The 19,228-nt window shown below is 38.7% G+C and overlaps 1 protein-coding gene across 5 annotated transcripts in view; it reads left to right on the top strand.

Moving 5' to 3' along the window:
• Phkb (phosphorylase kinase regulatory subunit beta) overlaps positions 1-19,228 on the top strand; it is a 203,936-nt gene that overhangs the window by 131,721 nt on the left and 52,987 nt on the right. The gene's annotated exons all lie outside the window — the stretch shown is intronic.

The raw sequence follows: 19,228 nt of genomic DNA, 5'->3' as shown, positions 1-19,228 counted from the left end.
AAAGGGAAAAGAGTAAAAAGAATTTTTAAAAACACACACATAAAATAAAAATGATGTAAAAATAGGAAAAATATTGATTTTTTTAAAAAACCAAATTAGGTAGACAAAAGTGTTCTTTGAATTTTTTTTTTTGGGGGGGAGGAGGGATCTTGAGTCTTCCCTGTGTCCATAACCAGTCTCTCCGTGGAGTCTCTGCTTGTGGTGTTTTGTTTTCTTGTGGCTTGATTGCTTTCAAGCAGGCAGAAAGAAGCTCTGCCTTACCAAGGGCCCTCCTACCAGGCTAGTTCAGTGGGAGGGAGATCTGCCTTGAGTATCACAAAGGAGGGAGATGGATGGCTGTTTCCTCACTTGGAGTTGCTGTGATGGGGCTAGGTTGTGGGTAGGGTTGAAACCTTTCAGCAATCAGTAGCTTTTCTCTGAGGGGCGAGCTCTTATTCACAATCCAGCCTTGAGCCATTCCCAGGAATTATGTTTACTGAGTTTACATTGTTTTTCTTTTACCCCTCCTGCAGCTGCATCTGCTGCCTATGCTGCAGTGGGGAAGCAGCATCTGGTTCTGTTTACCTAGTGAAGAAAGCCACTCCTCTGGGCAGAGCTTCATCTGCCTGGGAAGGGCAACTTTCCCCTGGGTATAGCTGAGCCCGGAAGGTTTGTTTCCTTTGACCTGTTGAATGGCTCCTATTGTCTTCTTCCAAGGCCTGAGTTACATGCTAGCTGAGTCTTTTTTTTTTTTTTTTTTTTTTTTTTAATTGTATTTTATTTTATTTGAGAACATACTGTACAGAGGGGCTACAATTACATGGGCAGGATAATGCATACATTTCTTACCAAGCATTGCAGCCTCCTCCTTTGTTTACCCTTCACTTCCCTTCCCCGTCTCCCCCCTCCCCCCACCCAATTTTACCCCCCTCCCCCCACCCAATTATACCCCCCTCCCCCCCCCCACACCGACATTGTAAAGCTGGTTTTGACATGACATTTTGTACTTCTCATTGTTGCAACAGGTCCACCTGAATCCTTAAATGACTTGTTTGTCCCCATCTCCTCCACATGTTATACTGACATCAAACATAGTGAAACCGGGGGTTACACTGTGGGGGAGGAACATACAAAGCAACAAAGAAATAATCTTATAAATGCTTTAGAAACACATGCATGAAAGAAACGAAAACATTAAGATACATATTAAAGGGTTCATTTTCCTAACATCACATTATCTGACCTTTTCCGCTTGACTCATACCTATACTAGATATTGCAAATAAGGGAAACCATGGGACCTATGCTTCTTTGGGCCTGGCTTACTTCACTTAATATAATTTTTTCCAAACCTTTCCATTTCCTAACAAATGGGGAAATGTCATTCTTTCTGATGGAGGCATAGAATTCCATTGTGTATATATACCACATTTTCTTGATCCATTCATCTACTGAGGGGCATCTGGGTTGGTTCCATATCTTAGCTATGGTAAATAATGCTGCAATAAACATAGTTGTGCTGGTAGCTTTAGTGTGGTCTTGTTTGTAAACATTTGGGTAAATGCCCAAAAGTGGGATTGCTGGATCATAGGGGAGATCTATGTGAAGTCTTTTGAGGAACCTCCATACTGCTTTCCAAAGTGGTTGAACAAGTTTACATTCCCACCAACAATGAAGTAAGGTTCCTTTCTGTCCACATCCCCTCCAGCATCTGTTGTTGTTAGAATTCTTGATTTTTGCTGTTCTAACTGGAGTGAGGTGATATCTCAATGTTGTTTTGATTTGCATTTCTTTTATGGCTAGGGATGTTGAACATTTCTTCATGTGTCTATTGGCCATCCTTCTTTCTTCTTCAGAGAAGCTTCTCTTTAAGTCTTTCGCCCACTTATTTATTGGGCAGTTGTTTCTTTGAGGATTTATTGTTGGGTGGTTTAATTTTTTGAGTTCCAAGTATATTTTAGATATGAGACCCTTGTCCGTTGTATGGCTAGTAAAGATCTTCTCCCAATCGGTGGGCTTTCTATTGATCTTGCCAGCTATGTCATTTGCCCTGCAGAAGCTCTGCAATCTTATGCAATCCCATTTGTCCAACCTTTCTTTGATTTGTTGTGCTTCCGGGTCCCTATTCAGAAAATTTCGACCTGAGCCAAGGAGACCTAGGGTTTCTCCTATTCCATCCTGTAATGTTTTCAGAGTGTCTGCTTTGAGTTCAAGGTCTTTGATCCATTTGGAGTTGATTCTGGTGCAGGGTGATATATAAGGATCTAGCTTTAGTTTTCTACATGTAGTTAACCAATTTTGCCAGCACCATTTACTGAAGAGGCTGTCTTTCTTCCATTCTATTGTTTTAGCTTCCTTATCGAAGATTGGATGGCTATAGGTCTGTAGGTTCATTTCTGGGTTTTCAATTCTATTCCATTGGTCCTGAGGTCTGTTCTTATGCCAATACCAAGCTGTTTTGATTACTATGGCTTTAGAGTAGAGTTTGAAATTTGGTATTGATATTCCTCCAGCAGTGTTCTTTCCGTTGAGGAGCGTTTTTGCTATTCGGGGTCTTTTATTGTTCCATATGAAATTTTGGATTGCCTCCTCTATTTCCTTGAAGAATGTGGGTGGAATTTTGAGAGGTATCGCGTTGAATTTGTAGATAGCCTTGGGAAGTATTGCCATTTTCACGATGTTGATCTTGCCAATCCAGGAGCATGGGAGGTTTTGCCATTTTTTAAGTTCTGTGTTGATTTCCTTTTTCAAGATTTTAAAGTTTTCATCATAGAGGTCCTTCACTTCTTTGGTTAAGTTAATTCCTAGGTATTTTATTTTTTGTGGGGCTATTACAAATGGAGTTGCTTTCCTAATTTCAGCCACACTTTTCTCATTGTTGGCATATAGAAAAGCCATTGATTTTGGGGGGTTAATTTTATAACCTGCTACTTTGCCAAAGTTTTGAATCAGCTTGAGTAATTTGGGAGTGGAGTCTATGGGATTCTTTAAATACAAGATCATGTCATCTGCAAAGAGGGAGAGTTTTATTTCTTCTTTCCCTATTTGGATCCCCTTTATGTCTGCATCTTGTCTTATTGCTGTAGCTAGGCATTCTAATACTAGATTGAAGAGAAGTGGAGAGAGTGGGCATCCTTGTCTTGTTCCTGAGTTAAGAGGAAATGGCTTTAGTTTTTCACCATTGAGTATAATGCTGGCTGTAGGTTTGTCATATACAGCCTTTATTGTATTGAGGAATGTTCCATGGATTCCTAATTTTTCCAGAACCTTCATCATAAAGGGGTGTTGGATCTTGTCAAATGCTTTTTCTGCATCTATTGAGATAACCATGTGGTTCTTATTCTTGCTCCTGTTGATGTGATGAATAATATTAATTGATTTGCGTATATTGAACCAGCTTTGCATCCCTGAAATGAATCCTGTTTGATCATGGTGTATGATTTTTTGGATGAATTGTTGAAGTCGATTGGCCAAAATTTTGTTGAGAAGTTTTGCATCAATGTTCATCAAAGAAATGGGTCTATAGTTCTCTTTCTTTGATGAGTCCCTGCCTGGTTTTGGGATGAGGGTTATGATGGCTTCATAGAATGTGTTCGGTAGTGAGCTTTCTCTTTCAATTTCATTGAAGAGTTGGAGGAGTATTGGTGTGAGCTCTGCTTTGAAGGCCTTGTAAAATTCCGCTGTAAAACCATCTGGCCCTGGACTTTTCTTAGCTGGGAGGTCTCTTATTGCTGTTTCTATTTCAATGCTTGATATTGGCCTGTTAAGCTGGTTTAACTCATCTTGGTTTAGTTTTGGCATGTCAATATTTGCTAGGAAAAGGTCCATTTCTGTCAAGTTCTCAAACTTATTAGCATAAAGTTTTGAGAAGTATTCCCTTATAATGTTCTGAATCTTGGTTGTTTCCGTGGTGATGTTTCCATTCTCATCTCTGAGTTTATTAATTTGGGTGTGTTCTCTCCTTTTTCTGATAAGGTTTGCTAAGGGTCTGTCAATTTTGTTAAGTTTTTCGAAGAACCAACTCTTTGTTTTGTTGATTCTTTCTATAGTTTTTTTGGATTCTAATTCATTTAATTCTGATTTAATTTTGATTATTTCTTTCCGTCTACTGGATTGGGGTTTATCTTGCTGCTCTTTTTCAAGGAGGTTTAGATGTGTCATTAAATTGCTAGTTTCCGATCTCTCCAATTTGTTGATGTAGGAGCTCAGAGCTATAAACTTGCCTCTGAGTACTGCCTTTGCTGTGTCCCAGAGGAGCTGGTAATTTGTGTGTTCATTTTTGTTGAATAGCATGAACATTTGAATTTCCTTTCTAATCTCTTCCATGACCCACTCATGATTCAGCAGTGTGTTGTTCAGCCTCCATGTGATACTGGACTTTCTTTGGTGGCTTTTGGTGTTGAGTTCTAATTTTATTCCCTTGTGGTCAGAGAGAATGCAAGGTATAACTTCAATGTTTCTGAATTTAGACAAGTTTGCTTTGTGGCCTAAAATGTGATCTATTTTAGAAAACGTTCCATGTGCTGCTGAGAAGAACGTGTATTCTGATGCTGCTGGGTGAAATGTTCGGTAAATGTCTGTTAAGTCTAGTTGATCTATGCAGCTGTTTAGATCTGCGGTTTCTCTGTTGAGTTTTTGCCGAGTTGATCTATCTAGTGGGGAGAGAGGTGTGTTAAAATCCCCAACGATTAATGTCTTTGGATCTATATGGGATTTGAGGGAAAGTAGTGTTTCTTTGATAAATTTGGGTGCTCCATTGTTTGGCGAATAGATACTTAGAATTGTAATATCCTCCTGAAGGAGAGATCCTTTAATTAGTATGTAGCGACCTTCTTTATCTCTTCTCACGAATTTTAATTTGAAGTCTATTTTATCTGATATTAGGATTGCAACTCCCGCCTGTTTATGAGGGCCGTTTGCTTGGTAGATTTTGTTCCAGCCTTTAACCTTGAAAATATGTTTGTTTTTACGGGCAAGATGTGACTCCTGCAGGCAGCAGATAGAAGGGTCTTGTTTTTTAATCCAACTAGACAGTCTATGTCGCTTAATTGGAGAGTTCAGTCCATTAACGTTAAGAGATAGGACTGAGAGGTATTTGGGAGTTCCTGCCATGTTATCCACCTTCTTGGGGGCTGTGAAAGCTGGGTTCTTCCTAAGGTTCTTGGATTCTCAGTTTGGGTGCAGTTTCTTGGCCTTTGCTGCGTTCTTGTTGGTTTTCTATGTGTAGGACATCTTTAAGAATCTTTTGTAGGGCTGGTTTGGTGGAGATGTATTGTTTCAATTTTTCTTTGCTATGGAAGGTTTTTATTTGGCCTTCAGTTATGAAGGAGAGTTTAGCTGGGTACAGTATTCTTGGTTGATAGTTGTTTGTTTTTAGGGCATGGCATACGTCATTCCAGGCTCTTCTTGCTTTGATTGTCTCTGCTGAGAAATCTGAGGTGATTCTAATTGGTTTCCCTTTATAGGTGATTAACCTTTTCTCCTTGACAGCTTTAAGGATCTTTTCCTTGGTCTGGGTTGATCCTGTGTGGATTATAATGTGACGGTGGGATGTCCTATTCTGGTCTGGTCTATTTGGGGTTCTAAAAGCTTCTTGTATCTGAATAGGCCTATCTTTTTGTATGTTTGGGAAGTTCTCTGCTAGGATCCTGTTAAACAAATTTCCTAGACCATTAACTTCTGTTTCTAGGTGCTCCTCTACACCCATTATCCTTAGATTGGGCCTTCTGATGGTGTCTTCCAGGTGTTGGATAGACCTATCATATTTCTTGGACTTGTCTTGGATGGTTGTATGTTCTTTCTCTATAATATCTAGGCTGTCTTCAATCCCTGAGATTCGATCTTCTGCATGGTCTAACCTGCTGTCAAGACTCTCTACTTTGTTTTTTATCTCTTTTCCTTCTAATTGGTCAGCTTTGATGGCTTCAAGTTCTTTGTTGAAGCTCTGTTTTAGGTCTTGTATGAATTTCTTTACTTCCTTAATTTGGTGTTCAGTGTTTGTTCTCAAATCACTTAGTTGATTGGTTATGGTTTCTTTGGACTCCCATTCCTTCTGTTGGGTTCCATTCAGCATTCCCTTTGTGGTCTCCCTGACTTCCTTCAGCTCTTTGTTAATGGATTCCATGAATGCCTTTAGTGATCTTTGTGTATTCTCTACCTGGTCTCTTAATTCGTGAATTACTCTTTGATTAGTTTCCTCCCTTCTGTGGGATTCCTGCAGTTCTCTTTGAGTGTTCTCTGCCTGCTCACGCCATTCCTCCCTTTCTCTTTGAGTATTCTCAAGTTGTTCACGCAAATCCTGTATCAGTTTTTGAGTAGCTTCCTCACGCTTATGATATTCCTGTATAAACTTCTGGGATGCCTCCTCTCTCTCCCTATCACGCTTATACAGAGTCCTTTGTACATTGTCAAACTTCTCATTTATCATGTTTGCTATTAGTGTTCGTAGAGCTATTTGGGAACTCTCCTCTGGATTATTCTTTATCTGTTCTAATCCCTGATTATCAAGGTTGGGAATTGAGATACCTGAATTTGCCATTTTTCTTGTGTTTTTCCGGCTTACTTGGCCCATTTGAGATAAAGATTGCACCAGTTTTGTGCTAGAACACTATCTTAAGGCAACCATCAACCAAAGTTTGCCTTTGTACAGTCAATAGTCTACAGATACAATCTAGTTCAACAGATACATCTATTCAACATCAAACGACTATATGTTAAAGGACTTCGAACCGCAGAAAAGAATTTGGAAAACCAGAAATTATTAGGATTAGGGAGAGATGTGGGTAAAAAATGGGAATAGATTGGTGTGGGGAGGCACAGGGAGAGTTAACTATGTCCTAATCACAGCGCAGGAAATGGGTTGGGTAGGATGCAAGTAGAGAGAGAGAGAAAAAGAAGAGATGGAAAGGGGAATGAAGAGAGACCAGAAAAAGAATAGAAACGTAAAAATTAATGTTATTATAGAGGTTAAAAGACCATCTATTTAGAGAGGAATGTGAATATGTTCAGAGAAGGGGAGGGACATAGAGGAGATGTGAAAATCTTTAAGGATGGGAAAGGGAGAATAAAAGATCAGAAGTTCAGTAGAGCTAGATAAAAAACAAAAAGGTAATTAAGAAAGAAAGAAAAAGAGAAAGAAGACAAGAAAAGAAAGGAAAACTCTCATTCACGTATTCCTAAAATAAAAATTATAAGATAAAAAAAAAAAAAGTTACTGGAAAACAATTATTTTTTCAGAAGAGGCAAAAATTAAAGATTAATCAAAGTTTTAGAAGGGAAAAAAAATTATATATATATATATATATATATATATATAAGGTAACAAAAAACAAGCAAAAAAAAGAAAAGAAGAAGAAGAAGAAGAAAAAAAAAAGAAAAAAAGAAAAAAAAAGAAAAAAAAAGTCTTTTGATTTTTTTTTGGGGGGGGGGGGAGGAGTGGGAAGAATCCTGTATCTCCCTTTTGTCTGCAACCAGTCTCTTGTTGGAGTCTCTGGTCAGCTTGAGGTCCTGTGGCTTGATTGGTTTCTTAAGTCGGTTGGTTGGAAGAGGCAGAAAAATGCTCTGCTTTACCCAAGATTTTGAGATCCCCCTCCCAGGTTAGTTTTCTGGGAGGGTGATCTGCTTTGAGAATCACAAAAGAGGGGGATGCAGTGATGAGGCTAGGTTATGGGTAGAGTTGAGGCCTTTCAACAAACAGTAGCTTTTCCCTGGGGCTATTTTGTGATAAAGCTCACAGCGCCCAGCCTGGAGCCATTCTCAGGGTTTCTGTTTTTCAATTGATTGTGGTGGCTGCTAGAGGGAGGGGCAGCCTCTGGCTCTGGTTACCCAGTGAGGCAAGTCACTCCAATGGCTGGCGCCTGAGCTGGGTGACTTTTCCCTGGATGGAGCTGAGTCTGGCAGGTCACTTCGCGTTAAGTTCTTGTGACCTGCTAAATGACTCATTTTATTCCAAGGCCTGAGCTGGAGCTAGCAGCTCCTCCGAGCTTTGTCGGTATCCAAGATGGAGATCACCGGTGCTGGGGGGGGAGGGGTGGCCTTCCCTCCTCTGCTCCCTGAGGAGTGAGGACGTCGGGCTTGTACTCATGCCGAGTCTTGGATCCTGGGTCGTCTCTGGTCTGCAAACAGCAGGATGAAGATGTCTGCTCCTTGTCGGTTCTTGTTGGTGTTGAGTAGAATCTGCTCGTCCGCTGCGTCTGGCTCCTTCGTCCCCGACTCTCTGTGTCTCAGGTATGACTCCGCGGAGGTGGTCGCCGCCGGGACCCCGCCGCCGAAGCGGCAGCTGATGCGTTTCCTTGGCTTCCCCTCTCTTGTCTAACTCTCTGTCCTGTGATGGCACACTTGGTGTGATTCTCTGGCTTAGGACTGTTCACTGGAATTCTAAAACTACTTTCTATGCGAGAGCTTGTTCAGATTCCAGCTTCTCCTCCGCCATCTTCCCGGAACTCCCTAGCTGAGTCTTTGACAATATCAAAGATGGAGTTCTTCTCTGGTGGTTGGGGAGGGGTTGCTTTTCCACCACTGCTTAGTGAGAAGGAGTGATGATGTCTTGGGGTACTCACACCCTTCCCTTGGTTTCCGGGCAGTCCATGGTCTCTGACTATATATCATAAGCAGGATGAAGATTTCCGTTCCTTGGCAGTTCTTGCTCGCGGTGAGTAAAATCAGCTCACATACTGCCTCTGGTGCTTTGTTCCCAGGCATTCTCTGTTGATATGGCAGCCAAGGCGGCAGCCACCACCCCTGCCGCCAAAGCCGCCACCACTGCCATCACGGACATCAGCAAGTACTGGAATCTGTCTCCTTAATCAAGCTTCCTGGATGTTTCCTCTGTGGCCAAACTCTCTGTACTATGATGGCACAGTTGCTGTGACTCTCTAGCCTTGGACTTTTCACTGGAACACTAAAACTGGTTTCTATGCAAGAGCTTGCTTAGCCCTCAGCTTCTCCTTTGCCATCTTCCTCTGGACTCTGAGCTGCTCTTTTTGAATCCAGAAGAGAGAGAGAGAGAGAGAGAGAGAGAGAGAGAGAGTGTGTGTGTGTGTGTGTGTGTGTGTGTGTGTGGTGTGTGTGTGTGTGTGTGTTACTGAGGTTTGAATTCAGAGACTCATTCTTGCTAGGCAGTCACTCTACAACTTGAGTTATGCCCCAGTCCTTACTTCGGCTTTAGTTGATTTTCAGATCAGTTCTCATGCATTTTGCTCTGGGATGGCCTGAGCCTTATGATCCACTTATTTCTACCTTCTAAATATCCAGGATTATAGCTGTAATCCACCATTCTCAGCTTGTTTTAGAGATAGATTTCAGTTAACTTTTGTTTCACTGGCCTCAAACTATTGTCTTTCTGATTTCTCTCTCTGATGTAGCTGGGATTCCAGGTGTGCATGCCACTACACTCAAGTATCCATATTTCTTCATAATCATACTGTATGCCGATGGTTCACACCTATATTCCTAGTTATTCTAGCATCGAGATTAGAGACTAGCCTAGACAGGAAAGGAGAGGGGAATGGAGTGGAGGGGAGGCAAAAAAAAAGAAAAAAGAAAAATCTAGAAGTGCATCTGTGGCTCAAATAATAGTGGACTAGCCTTGAGTAAAAAAGCTTGGAGACAGCACCCAAAACCTAATTTAAAGCCTCAATACTACACTTAAAAATGATATCAAATCAGAGAAAGGTTGGACAAATGAGATTGCATGAAACTGCAGAGCTTCTGCATGACAAATGACATAGCTAGCAAGATCAACAGAAAGCCCACAGACTGGGAGGAGATCTTCATTAGCCATACAATGGATAAGGGTCTTATATCTAAAATATACTTAGAACTCAAAAAATTAAATCCCCCAACAAATCCTCAAAGAAACAACTTCCCAATTAATAAGTGGGCTAAAGACTTAAAGACAGACTTCTCTGAAGAGGAAATAAGAATGGCCAATAGACACTTGAAGAAATGCTCAACTTCTTTAGCCATAAAAGAAATGCAAATCAAGACAACATTGAGATTCCACCTGACCCCAGTTAGAATGGCTATAATCAAAAAATCTAGTAACAACAGATGCTGGAAGGAATATGGCCAAAAGGGAACCCTACTGTATTGTTGGTGAGAGTGTAAACTTGTTCAACCACTGTGGAAAGCAGTATGAGTTCCTCAGAAGACTCCACATAGAGCTCCCTTATGACACAGCAATTGAACTTTGGGGCATTTACCCAAACCATCACAAACAAGGTCATACCAAAGCTTCCAGCACAACCATGTTTATTGTAGCATTATTCCATAGCTAAAATATGGAACCAACCCTGAAGAGACTTGGAAAAAATTATATTATGTAAAGTAAGCTAGGCCGGAGAAACATAGGTCCCATGGTTTCTCTTTTTGCAGTGACTAGTACATGTCTAGGACAAGTAGAGGAGATCAAAGGCTATGTACATATGACCAAATGAGATAATGTTAAGCAACATGTACCCCAAGACAGGAACACAAGTGGTTTTTTCTTTCTTGCTAGTGTTTTGTTGTTGTTGTTTGTTTTTTGTCAGTTGTGGGGCTTGAACTCATTTTATAAGAATGTTTTTAGACTCTTCTCTCAAGGGCCTTTCAGTTCCCTCAGTTCCCTCAGTCTTAGGAAAACACTGTACCTTCTCCTTTCATCAATTATTATTCATACCTTGTAGTGCAGAGTCTGGCTGGTTATACCACCACTCTACTAAAACCACATGTAAAATGTTATTAATGACTTTTTAAATTGACAAATCCAAGCAGTCTCTTTTTGCATTTTAGCTGTTTAAAAGACATTTAACATTACTTTTAAGTATGTCGCACTGTGTTTCTTTCTGACAAAAGTGTTTTGTTACTATGCTTACATAGCCCTTTTTGTCATTGAGATCTCTAATCCTACATCTTAAGGACCTTATATTCTGACTGTACAATAGTCTGACTTAGTGGGAAATCTCTAGATCATGTCAGTAAGAGACCTCGATTCTATTTCTGTGTCTACTTAACTATTGGGTCTGGTCTATTTATTCTCCCTAGATCTCCGTCTCCTCATCCATCACGTAAATTGCTGTTTGTCAGAGAAACCCATCTTTCAAACAAAATCCCTGGTAGTATTACATCATGAAAAATAGTTCAGAGGTGTGGAGACTTCTCCTATCTCTTCATTTGTCCATTATTACCCATTTTTGTTACCAGATAATAAAAATGGTCTCCTCCATCTGTGATATTTTCAACTCAGCCACTTACCCAATCAGTGCAGGCACCAAAGTGTGTGGAGAGGGGAAACATTTGTATAACAAGCAGCTTTACTATACTCCCCTATTTTTCCCCCTCATGACTCTATGTCCTGATTCCTTTTTCTATCTTTATGGGTCCCTTCTTGGTACTATCCCATGACCTGAGATCCTTTCAAATGACACAGAAACTCTTACGAATGATATGAATCAGTTTTTGGAACCCACATTTTCCCTGTGTGCTTCCTCCTCCTCTGTCTTACCTTCATGAATTTTTCCTGAAGTTGCTCTTTACTATTGTGTTTCTATGAGTTTTTCATTATTTCTTACTCTCTTTATCTGCACATACCATGAGTCCATGGTATTGTATAATTAGTATATCATTGTTTCTGGGAAGTAGGAGAGACCTTGAGCACTGTTATTTCTTTAAGACAAACATATAGAGGCATCCAGTTACAGCAAGTGTTTTAGAAAGGAGTAATAAAATTATTTGAAAAATCAATTCATTGTGGCATCATGAAAGCATTCTCTTCCAAGATAATTGGAGTCATTAAAACAATAGCTGTTAAAAAACATTGCCTGATTTATTTGTTTAAGCATTTAGAACTGCATATTTGAGGTCTAGGATTTTTTTTAATTCATTCACTTTCCTTTTAAATGTAAAGCCTAACTTAGGGGGTAAGGGAGCCGAGAGGGAAAAAACTGGGAGAAACTGAGGGAGAGCATGACACTGTTCAAAAAGAAATGTACTTACTACATGACTTATGTAACTGTAACCGGTATATACACCACCTTTATAATAAAAATAAAAATATCAAATGCAAAGCCTATAAAGATCACTAATCCATCATATTAATACATAGACCCTAAAGGACCATTCTCTCCCTGGCCAGCTGTACTACCCTTGAGCCACGTATGGCTTTTTAACCATATCTGATATGTTATTCCTCTGATATTTCTACTTAATTTCTTCTGCTTTCCTATTAATTTTTTTCATATTGTTGCTTTGGGTAGGTTGGAAATGTTAGAACAAGATGCCAGGGCATCTCTGTTAGGATATGCATGTGTTCACACTAGCCTGTAACTTAGTTCCTGAGGAGAAGTACTGCTGGTGTGCTATCTCCAATTGGAATAGAGATATATAAAGCATTTGCCTAGTTTCTTCAGCTAATGAGGTTTCACTGAAAAATGAGTGTAATGAAAAAAATGCTGAATGTTGGCAAGACCTACTGTAGAAGGGTAATGAGCATAAATGAGTTATGTAAAGCCCCAAAAGGAGAGACAGAATGTTTCAAATGCATTGCCCTTGAGACAAGACCCTTCTCCAGTGAGGTATGAGCCATATTTTTTGCTTCCTTTTTTTTTTTTTTTTTTGCTTTCTTTCTTTGTCTTCTTCCTCTCTTGCCTTGTTTTTAATAAAAAGCCTATTAAAGGGAGCCACTATCGCTTATTTTATTTACCATTGAGCACATTAAAAATAAAACTAATTTGACTAGGGCTTAGCAGAATGTTGCAAAAATAAGAATTATTGTATGGATTTTTTAACAGATGAGATAAATTTTAAACCTAATTGACAAGAACTAAAGCATTGTGTTCTATCAAAATGCAGAAAATATACATTTGTAGGCAACATCTGAAATTATCTTAAAATCTGATCTCAAATGGATAAAGAGTAGTTTGTTGATGGGCCTTTGCACCATTCTTCCCACACATACCAAAGACAATGCTAACATGTTTGTATAACCAAAAAATTGTTAATTTCGTATCAAATTAACTGGACCAGAGGTTGCCCAGATATTTGCCTAAAAACTATTCTGGGTATATTTTCATTTCAACTATTTTTATGAATTACTTCCAAAATTAACATTTAAATCAATACTGAACAAACCAGATTGTCCTCTCCAATGCAGATGGAGTTCATCCAGTCAATTTGAAGCTGACTGACTACTCAGTAGAAGGAAGATTCTCACTGTAAGACTACCTTCAAACTCTGACATTGGCTTTTTTCTTGCCTCTTGACTTGAAGAGAAACACCAGTTCTTCCTGGCTCTTAAGTCAGCCTAATGTTAGATTAGATCTACCATTACCTCTAAGGGTTTCTGGCTTTCAGATTCAGACTAGTTCTGACCATCAGCTCTTCAGATTCCCTAGATTGCCAAACAGTCCTGCACATCTTGGAACTTTCCATCTTCCAGAATCATGTGGGCCAATTCCTTTTAATAAATTTCTTTCCAACTCTCCTTCCTTCACCTCCTCACCTCTCCAAACACACACACACACACACACACACACACACACACACACACACACACACACACACACACACACACACACACACACACACACACACACACACACACACACACACACACACACACACACAGAGTTTCTTTTGAGAACTCTGTCCAATAAATACCACATAGCAGCAACATATTATCTTGAAATAAAAACACATTGTGGTATCTGTCATTTTAACACACACACACACACACACACACACACACACACACACACACACACAGTTTCTTTTGAGAACTCTGTCCAATACATACCACATAGCAGCAACATATTATCTTGAAATAAAAACACATTGTGGTATCTGTCATTTTAACTGCAGACCTAGACATAACCTACAGGTTAAGCTAAGCTCTAAAACTAAAATGTATAATATTTGCAAAATTATGTAATAGCTCTGTATGTCAGTTTCCTGATTTTTAAAATGAGATCTTTTTGTAAGAGTAAAGGTCAGAGTACACTTAAATAATACATGGCAAACAGATTCTCAAGACATTCACATTCACACCATTCTTCATATTCTAAACCAGACTACAAGACAAAGAACAGTAAAATAATAAGACCAATCTTATCAGTAGGCTGCTGTGTTGTTTCTGTGAATAAATTGTAACTGAACATCTATGTATTTTTTTTGCCTTCTTCCTAGAAAAGATTCAGACTCTAACCTCTATCCTTCTCGCCAAATCTAAACCTGCCATTCTTAATTGACAATCTTTCAATAAATCACAGCTAGCAGTGCCTTGAATGAGTTAGGTTAAGTTTTGGTATCATTGTTCCTATGTAACTATAACCACATCCAGAGATTTCAGTTCCAAAAGTTGACTGCCCTCAAATAAGTAAAACAATGAGATGACATTAATAAATATGGTACATCTACAAAATAGAATGTTAAACAGAATGTCTTAATAGACATGGTCTGTGTATTTATAAATGAAAAGAATACCATGATATGCAATAATTAGTGGGAAAAGTGCTAAGTCCTCATTTGCTCCTATAAGCATGAAGAAACTTCAGAAAAGAGGCATGAATAATAATCAGTAAATTACCTAGTTGTTAGCTGATGGTGACTGAATAGATGGGAGGGACGGCACATTTGAAAAAGACATTCACTGAAAACTTTTTCAGAGCTTTTAATCTTTTGAATTTTTTGACCTCATTAATGAATCATCTATCGGAATACATAGACTTACAAAGAACAAGGAGAAGAAAATATGAAACTTGTTCATATTATAGCTTCTCTATATTCCTTTTGAAAGTTTTTTATACTGTTTTATTTATAGTACCAAGGTACAGATCTCTATCCTTACTACTTTGACCTGATTTGAGTAATTTAAAAACTAGAATCTGGAAATTAACTTGCAATGTGTTAATTATCATAGTTTTAAATCTTAAGATGAGTTGCAGTCTTAAACCAGATAGTGCCAAGATGATATTATTATACTATGGAAGTGCTTCTTCCATTGAACACTTAAAAATTAAGTTTGCAAATTCATGTGAATGTGCTTTATCATAATGCAGAAATTTACTAAACAGATGTAGTCCAACATTATTGAAAATGGAAGTTTTGAGCCAGAATATATGTTGTTAGTCTAAAGTCATGTGATTATATGGCATTATATAAATGTGTGTACATTTAATTATGGTTATTTCTCTTTTATAAAAACTATCCTGGGGCCTGGAAAGTGGCTCAGTGGTAGAGCACTTGCCTTGCATGAATGAGGCCCTGGGTTCGATTCCTCAGCACCACATAAGCAGAAAAAAAAAAAAAAAAAAGCCCAAAGTAGCTCTGTGGCTCAAGTGGTAGAGTGCTAGCCTTGAGCTGAAGAGCTGAGGCACAGCACCCAGGCCCAGAGTTCAGGCCCCACAACCAGACCCCCCCCCAAAAAAAAAAAAACTATCCTGGTTTGTATTTGTAAACATTTGTTGTGTATGTGTGTGAGGGATCTGTAAAGTCTAACCCATAATACAAAGAACAGTTTCTTCAGGCCATCAAATCAGTACCAATTGCCTTCCTTTTAGAAAAAGTTGATTGTGAACAGCCCTAGTTGTTTGTTTTTTTAAAAGCAAGCACAAGGAGCCCCTCTCAGAGCTCATTCTGTAGTTAACCCATTCATAAGCATTCCAAAAGCTAAGCCACTTCCAAAGTGAGGGCACTAGGCAGTCCATGACTAGTGCTCAGTGACTCACACATAACATTTGCTCTTGCTAATAGGGACAGATCATATTTGAACACCCTGATGTTTAGATTCTGGATAGAACAGAAAGTGCAAATTAAATGAGATGGACAGAAACTTCAGGTGAGTGAACTGTACTTTCTAGTGGATTCTAAAACAGATAGGAGACAGGCAGGAAGTAGTAGTTTGCACCTACGTGATAAAAGACTCAGGAAGTTTGGAGTTTGAGAAACAGTGGTTCTGGAATAGAGAACGGATGTTCTAAACATTACAAATCTGTCCATCACCCATCATCCTTTCCTGTTCTTCATTCACTCAACATGTTTTGGCCACTTTTGGCATGCAAATCAATGCTACAAAAAAAATTGTGACACAATATGGATAAAGGTAGGCATGAAGCAAAATCCAAGGAATCATCTTGCAGGGGACATATGTTTGGTTGTGTTATTAGAGTTCATGCAAATTCTAATATTTTTAGTACTTATATGCCTGTGTTAAATGATTGTGTATGCTCTACTAATCCAATGAAATAATACATATTGTCCTCATTACTCTATGAAGCATTTTTAGTAGGCACAGTTTATAGATAAGCAAACTAAGATTTTGTTGAAATTGACATAGATAATAACACAACAAATATTAGCATAAATAACATTTGTGTTGCATATCTTACAAGCCTCTTTTGTTTGATCTTACTCATATATAGTAGACACGCTTAAGATTCTTATTCCCATTTCACAGTTTTCTCAGTAAATAAGATTATTAACCTACCTAATAAAAGTGTTTAATGCAGCTTTGTGGTGGTCAGTCTGTATTGTCAGTGTGCATATTCAGCTGTTACTGAGTATAAGCCTTGAAAGGAAGGTAAAAAGGATCAAGAATGCCTTGAATATCTGAGGCTTGAACTCAGGGCCTGGGCTCTGTCCCTGAGCTTTCCTTCTCTCTCTCTCTCTCTCTCTCTCTCTCTCTCTCTCTCTCTCTCTCTCTCTCTCTCTCTCTCTCTCTCTCTCTCTCTCTCTCTCTCTCTCTCTCTCAAAACTAATGCTCTACCACTTGAGCCACAATTCCACTTCCATTTTTTTTTGGCAATTAATTGGGCATAAACATCTCACAGACTTTCCTGTCCAGGCTGGCTGCAGGCTGGCTTCAAACCACAACCCTCAGATCTCAGCCTCATGAGTAACTACAATTATAGGCATGAACCACTGACACCCAGCCCTGACACATTTTTTGTCTAAAACAGATAAATTCATGATGTGTTTTGTATGGATAAAGAATGCTTGACAGTTTAGTGGAATTAAGTATGGAAAGCAATACTTCAGTTGTATCCATGGTAAGTTTAAAACTTCTAGTAGATGACCACAATCATTATCAAAGTAAGTGACAATATGGACTTGTAAATTGGTCTTTCAGTTCCAAAGCCTGCCTTCTCTCCACTCATAAAAGCAGAAGTTAGTGGTTAAGAGTTCAGACTATAGTCAGACATATGGGTCTGATTCCAGCAGTACTCTTTGCTAGTTCTATGTCTTTGAATATGCTACTTCAACTTTCTGAACTTCATTTTTCTTATGTGTAAAATAGAAATAATAATTTGTCAAGCACTTAAATAGTTCCTGGCCCACAGAGGTAAGTGTTTGCTAGAAATGAAAACAGGAAACAAGATTAATGGTGCCTTGTGAAGAAGGGACTCATAGGATTTGGGTGACTGATTGAATGTGAGGGGTAAAATTAAGGTATCAATGATAATCCTGAGGTTTCCAGCTATTGTGGCCTATTATGAGGTTGAGCAGTGTTAATGAGTTTTTATTTTCTATTTTAAAATTGATAGTTATACAAAGGAATTTCAATTTATGCCAGTTTATTATTACCATGCATCTTGATCAGTGTCACCCCTTCCATCATTCTCCCCCATCTTAACCTAACCCCACGTATTCCTCAGGTTACCTCGTTCCATTTTTGCATATGTACATTGAGTTTTAGGACTGTAATTGGCCACAGTTCCTCTCTCCTTTCATCAGCCTCTTAACTCCTTTAGCTCCATCCATCTCAGACAAAACAAGTTTCAGCTTCCTGGCATTCATTTTGTTAAACTGCCAGTTAATTGTTCAAAGGACTTACACTGTGACAATCCATCCTTGTACATACCATACTTCAGTTAGTTTGATTGTATATATGTGCATATGGCCCTACATGTGGTTTTATAAGTTTAGATTTTAGCTCTAACTTCCACATTTAAGAAAAAACATGTGCCCTTTGTCTCTGAACCTGACTTACATCAGAATTGGATTTTATTTACTTTTTCTTGTTTTTAATTTATTTTTTATTATTGTTAGGTAGTTGTACAAAATGATTTTAAACCAGCATATCATTTATGGCTACACATCTTGATCAGTGTCATCCCTTTCATCATTTTGTACCATCTCTCCCAACCCCACCAATCCCCTCAATTTATTTCAATATACTTTCACATATATACATTAAATATTATGACTGCATTATCCCACCCTTAGCTTTAGCCAGCAGTAGTGGTGGTTTGAAAGGAAGGTAGTTGTTGGGCAGAAACTGCACATGCCAAATTCTTTCTGAGCAGAGAATGGCTTGAGGAGTTCTACTTGGGCTAGAGTTGAAAGCCCAGCTCCATTATGGTTGATGGTGTATAAATCAGAACTTTCTAAATTGCTGGATTTTTTAAAATTTTTTATTGTTTTTATTGTGAAAATACTGTACAGAGGGGTTACAATTACATGGGCAAGATAATGAGTACATTTCTTATCAAGCATTGTAGCCTCCTCCTTTGTTTCCCCTTCCCATCCCTTCCCATCCTCCCCCCGCCCCCCACCCCTAAATTGCTGGGAAGGTGGCTTAGTGGTAGAGTGCTTGATTCGCATGCATAAGGCCCTGGGTTCAATTCCTCAGCATCACATAAGCAGAAAAAAGCTGGAAGTGGCATTGTGACTGAAATGGTAGGGCATTAGCCTTGAGCTAAAGAGCTGAGGGACAGCACCCAGGCCCAGAGTTCAGCCCCAATGACCGACAAAAAAAAAAAAAAAAAAGAGAGAGTTCTTTAGCCATTAGTTACTAACCAGATGTTCACTGTGACTCAACATGTGTACTGGCCATTTTCAGTCTTAGTACTCTCTCCTGCAAATGGAAACAATATTATCCTAAATAATTGGTCTATGATTCAAAAAGAAGATGCCAATTTTCCAATTAGGTTCTATAAAGTGCCTTATTTATTATAACTGTATTCTATTATGTTTCTACTTGCTTTTTATTTAAGAATCTCTTAATAGTTCTAGAGATTGTGGATAATGGCCCACTCTAAGGTAATCCTCCTCCTGATGAAGTAAATACTAGGTCTAATCAACTTAATTGTTTCATTTGTTGCTAGAAATCTTGATGAGATGGAATAATTACTTCTTTTCTCATCTTTTTGTGAAACATTTAATTGTAAGGTCTTTATCAGTTAAAATAGAATTTGTAACATTATTGTAATATGTATTTGTTTTGCCTGGTTTGTTATGTTTTATCTTATAAATTTATTTAAATTACACGAAAGTCT

This window comes from Dipodomys merriami, unplaced genomic scaffold (assembly GCF_024711535.1).
Source record: "Dipodomys merriami isolate MVZ:Mamm:240054 unplaced genomic scaffold, mDipMer1.0.p SCAF_85, whole genome shotgun sequence".
NCBI lineage: Eukaryota > Metazoa > Chordata > Mammalia > Rodentia > Heteromyidae > Dipodomys > Dipodomys merriami.
Note: the sequence above shows the minus strand (reverse complement) of the source record. Positions and strands in the feature narration are given on the sequence as shown.